This window comes from Thalassophryne amazonica, chromosome 13, assembly GCF_902500255.1.
Source record: "Thalassophryne amazonica chromosome 13, fThaAma1.1, whole genome shotgun sequence".
NCBI classification, from domain to species: domain Eukaryota; kingdom Metazoa; phylum Chordata; class Actinopteri; order Batrachoidiformes; family Batrachoididae; genus Thalassophryne; species Thalassophryne amazonica.
Window position 1 is genome coordinate 28,299,059 of NC_047115.1, and position 5,612 is coordinate 28,304,670.

At 37.6% G+C, this 5,612-nt stretch overlaps 1 protein-coding gene across 1 annotated transcript in view; it reads right to left on the reverse strand.

Moving 5' to 3' along the window:
* Positions 1 to 1,532, reverse strand: part of LOC117523105 (protein FAM53B-like) — a 62,547-nt gene extending 61,015 nt beyond the window's left edge. The window contains exon 1 of the mRNA XM_034184525.1: positions 1,415 to 1,532. The gene's annotated coding sequence lies outside the window, so the exon portion shown is untranslated. The remainder of the gene's footprint in view (positions 1 to 1,414) is intronic.
* Positions 1,533 to 5,612: the final 4,080 nt, after the last annotated feature.

Below are 5,612 nucleotides of genomic sequence, written 5' to 3' on the forward strand. Positions count from 1 at the left end.
GTTTTTGTTTATGAGCTACTGGATATTTGAATTTCCCCACGGGGATGAATAAAGTATCTTGTGTTTTTGTTTATGAGCTACTGGATATTTGAATTTCCCCACGAGGAAGAATAAAGTATCTTCTATCGATCTTGACATGACTATAACAACAAGAAACCATAATCTGCAGGAGTGAGGTTGTACCATCAATACCTTGTTCATCTTACAGTCAAGCAAATGTTCTTGGCAATTTTTGTCCATGTTTCAGAAATCTTCCAGTTCCATGAACACAATGACGGATAACTTATGTTTTAGACTGTGTTTGAAAAGAAAGCATAAAACTGAAAAATCAAGAGCATTAGCTGTCACTTGCATGTACAAAGCACTTGTAATGACAATGACAATAAAGCTCATCCATCCATCAAAGTACATAATCAGTTCTGCACAGAGAATAAATAATAAGCGGAATTTAGAATTCAAAACAATTTATAATTTCATCTGCAAAACTCATGAAGTCACTTAGAAGAGTGATGAAATATCTTTAAAATTTCTAGATAATGTATTTATATTTTCTGTGAGCAAAAAAATAAATAGGCCAGTTCACTGTCTACCTATTACTCACATGGCAACTATTTATACCAGAAATACCCACAATGCACTGCACAGTCCAAATGCATCCACAGCGGAGGGTTTTGTTGTTGTTTATGTTTTAAGGAAAATATCTGTTTAAAAACTTATAAATTTTCAGAAATATTGACTGAAGGTATTGTGTGAACCCTCTCCAACAACAACAGATCCACTGATGTATCTTTTCTCACAAACAGAAACTAAATTGAGGAAGAACCAAGTCGTTTCCAGCTTCAACCTCTCATGCAAAGCATTGTCTCTTGAACTAAGCTTAGAAAAGCACAGTATAGTAGTTATAAATTGCCTTCTCGTGGTGATACAGACACAGAAAGTGTGGTGGGAGATTGGTGAGCGATATGAAACCAGGCCAAATGACAAAGCATTTCTCAAATCTCTTCTCACATGCTGTGGTGAGGAGGATTATGTCAATGTGGGCTGCAAAGAAGCCACAGTAAAAACATGACAACAGCCTTTATGACTTTACTGAGACATGCAGAGCAGGTCGCTTCCTCAAACATATTTGGCTTCACTCAAAAAGCAGATTATTAAGCAAAACTATAGAAAATGACAGACCATTGTAATAAAGCACAGATTGAGCATGACATCCAAAACACAGCTCTTTCTTTGTCAGCTCTGGTGTGTTGCTTGCAAAGCATGGATATAGGCCACAATGTTGTTTAAAAAAAAAAAATTATATTTATATATATATATATATATAAAATAAACACGCAGTGCTTTCACACATAAACCTAGCATGAGCAGGGGGGAAAGCTAACTTCTCCAAAGTGACGTACATATAAAAACATACCTTAACAAATACCCTACTACCTGGCCAGCAGAGGCTGTTTCGCAATCAGCTCATCTTCGACAAAGCAGGGAAAAAAAATAAGTTTGCTGCAGCAGAGGAAGCAGCAACAGCACTGAGCCTCTCAGTGTGTGCTGCTGCTTCCCCACACAATATCCGCGTTCGGCCCAACCACCGGCAGGGGTTGGAGAGGACGTGACAACACCAAGAAGCTTCTTTATCGGCAGAAAAGATCAATTATAGTATAACAAGATGAGCAACATTTCACTCACTTGGTACAAAAGTAATAATTCCGCATGCAAAATAACACAGACGATAGCTATTTATTTAAAACGCACATACTTACCCCTCCTGAGGTGGTACGTTCCGCTGCTCTCCTTTCTCAGGCGTTCAATGGAGTACTATATTGTATTGTTATGCTTTTTCGTTGCTGAGAGGTCATGTTTTCATTACTGTTTGTCTGTTTCTTAGCAGGATATCTCAGTGAGTCATGAACCAATTTTAGTGAAATTTTGTAAAGTGGTAATCCTTAAACCAAGGAAGGGCTGACCTAGTTTTTGTGGTGATCTGGATGAAAGTGCAGGACTGACTCCTTTTTGTCATTCAGTAAAAAAGAAAATCACAGATGCTGTCACAGAATGAAGTATCAATGCACTGCACCAATAGATAAAAACACAATAAAAGCACAGAATACTAGTCCAAGCGTGTGATAGTGATAAATAGGGGTTTGTTTTTGTTTAATCCTAGCGATAACTGTCTTTGCATCTGTTTATACACAACATACAATAAATAAATAAGCAAAGGACACAGGATATTACACATATGAAGATGCTACAAGGATAAAGTTGCTACCAGATGCTACAGTGTATTCTATGTCCTACATTCTATATTGCATAGTTCTATCAATTTGTATTTAACTGTCTTATGCCGATTGGATGAAAGCTGTCCCTGAATTTGCATGTTTTGCAACTCAGGCTACGGTACATCTACCTGAGGGCAGGAGGGAAAACAGATTATCCCTGATTATCCTTGCCCTGCATGGATAAGCAGCACTGTTCTGCCAGTTCACCAGCGGTTGGCAGCTTGGCCCTATTAATCTTCTCTGCTGCCCTCATGACCCTCCCCAGTGTCTTCCTGTCTGCAGGGCTGCTACTTTCATGCCACAGAGAGATGCTACTGTTACACTCTGTTGTTAATCTATAGAAGGAGGTGAGGACAGCTGGGCACTCTTTAACCTGCGGAAATAGTGCAGATGCTAGTTGGCCCTTTTAACCAGAGAAGATATGTGCAGAGTCCAGGTCAGGTTGTCGGAGACATGAATCTCCAGGAATGTTGATTGCTGGACACACAATCTCCACAGCAGAGTCCTTGGTGTAAATAGGTGTAGGGGGGAGCATCTTCTCCTGAAGTTGAACACCAGCTCCTTGGCTTTCTCCACATTCAAGATCAGATTGTGGAGAAACCCAAGGAACTGAAAGAGAACAGAAATAAGAGCATCTGATATGGACAGTAATCAGATTATCTTATTCTGAATAAAGCCAGATTTAGATTATGAGAATGAATTGTTTAAATAATATTGCAATCAAATTCCATCTTACATGTTACAGTATGATTGATACACAACTGCATTTTGTCCGTTTTATGTGTTGCAAACGTTTTATTCCAAAGGTTAAAAAGAAACCAGCAGAGCACAAGACATTGCTGAGCTCCTTTTCTTATAACTTGAATAACGGCTGAGACAAGCGAGTCTGATTCTGTTGAGTCCTTTAAATCCAGACTTAAAATGTATCTGTTGTCTTTGAAGGGGTTTGTGCAAAACTGGTTTCTACCTAGAGCTAAATATGACTGGTGTTTCTTGGTCAACATGTGTGCAGAGAAAATGTACTTAAACTTTAGTACACATTAGTAAACCCCAGGATTCTCCTGTCAACAAGAATGTTAAACTATTTTCAATGCTTTCCAACTACAGAACACCACTGAAACCACAGAAATAAAACTGAACTTCTTGTCTTGTATTATCTTGTCCTTGAAAGTATGGTAAACATTACTGAAAATGCAGTGCGAGGGGGAAAAAAGTGTTTGGACCTCAGCAAAGGTAGGACATGCTTTGAAGAAGGAATCTTTCCCACTTCCACACTGGCTCTCCGGTCATGGAAAACTACACTGCTACATTATGGCGTAGTTCAATAAATCCACCAAAATCCTATTAGGAAACCTACAAATGGGTTTCCATGGAGATGGGATGAAAAAACAAAAACAAATATTTGCTGTATCGCACTTGAGAAGTTAAAAAGAAAGCGTGGTATTCATCGCGGCATGGCAGCAAGAGGATGTGGCAGTAATTCAACAAAATCTTATAGGGTAATAAAAATGTAGCTTCAAACACGTGCCAGGCCAAAAACCATGAAAGTGCTGACTGTAGTAAAAGTGTTGTACAGTTCGGTTTAAACCAGCAATAACATCTCCAATTATATTTTACTTTACACTGGAGGAAACTTCTATAATGTTCAAGTTAAATCGGTTTGAACAAAGTGTCCGGTTTGACTTACAAAAAGCAAGAATCATTCATTATTTACAATATCTTCAACACTAAAGCATGCAACTTCACTAAAAGTGTGATTTTCCTTCTGATTAATTAAATTCCTGCAACACTACAGGATCTGCTGTTAGGAATTATGTTGCATGGAAAAACTGACCAAGCAGCTCATGACTATACAGTCAGGCAAACAAGATTGTGGCAGTCTCCGTTTCTAAGCAACAACACCTGTGCAGGGAATGAGAGGGCTACGTGCAAGGTAACTTCAGTTCACTTTAAAATGACATGATTCCAATTGTAAAGACTCAGCAGGCTGTTTAAAGAAACCCAAGAAGCCACAAACACATGACGGTAAGAAAAAAAGAAAATCTGCTGAGCTGGAGCTTCACTTCGTGGGAAACTCTCGAAGGTGTAAACATGAGCATGCACATCCAGGCAGGATCATTCTTGTAACGCTTGCATCTATTTAGTCCACTGCGTGCCTCAGTTGGGTCGTTATTAATCATGGCATTGAGAAAGGAAACGGCAGACGGCCTTCTCTTCCACTGAAGCTGTGGCCTGTTGTTAATTCTTAAACACAGTCCTCAACACTTGAGGCTCGGCTTGTTCAGAGTCTAGCCCATTAGGTTGGGCACATGGAACATTTCTGTCATTACACCAAAATGGGCAGTTAAGGAAATGCGCCCATTTTGGTGTCAGTCGTTCAATTTGTGGGTCAAGACTCTGAACAGGTCGTTCGAGTGAAATGCAATAATAAAAATATTTTTTCTGTACATATCTATTCTCTCTTTGCATTTAATAACTACTCAAATCAGAAAAAAGAAATAAACATTGGCATTAGTTAATGCAGTAATAAGCACTAACAGTTAATCAGACGTTAACTGTGTTTGGTATCATTCATTAATTGTGTTCATGTTAGTTAAAGGCGTAATAAGAACTATCAGTGAATTAAGAATCAACTTAAGTAACCATTTATTAATGTGTTCGTGTTAATTAATGTAGTAATGAGCATGGATTAACAGTGAATTAAGCGTTAACTTGGTTTAGTAATTATATATAAGCCAGGTTCAGTATCTTTACAAATTATTAATGTATAATGACACTTTAAATGAATAAGAAGTACACTTATGTCTTAATTTGTTGCTATTTAATGTGTATTAATTAATTAATGTACCTTTATTGTAAAGTGCTAACCTGATGGTAGAGTAAAAATATTTCACTTGAAACATATGTAAAAGCAAATGGTATGTTTTCTTGGTATCATCTGGTTGATCAATGGCGCTTTTGAGAAATGTAAATTTAAAGCACTTCAGTAATCTTCAGGACAAACAGAGGCTTTGATTTTTTTTTTCCTGAGAAAGGCTAAAAAACAAATATTTAAAAGTAAAAAATCTTTTCAGATAAGATTTTCCTACAAACCCACACAGTGTGCATACAGTAATGCACATTAGAGAACAGACCAAGATCGAGTTCTCATTTCACATACATAAGAGGCGGCTTAATATCTGAATATCGATATTTACTCTTTTAATTGGTGTCAAGAATCTGGGGAAATTCTTTGCTTTAAGTATTCGAAATACTGTAGATTTACTTGACACAAATATATTCAGAAAATATGTCCAGAACCTTGGAGCAGCGTCAATATGACAACAAGAAGCCACATGC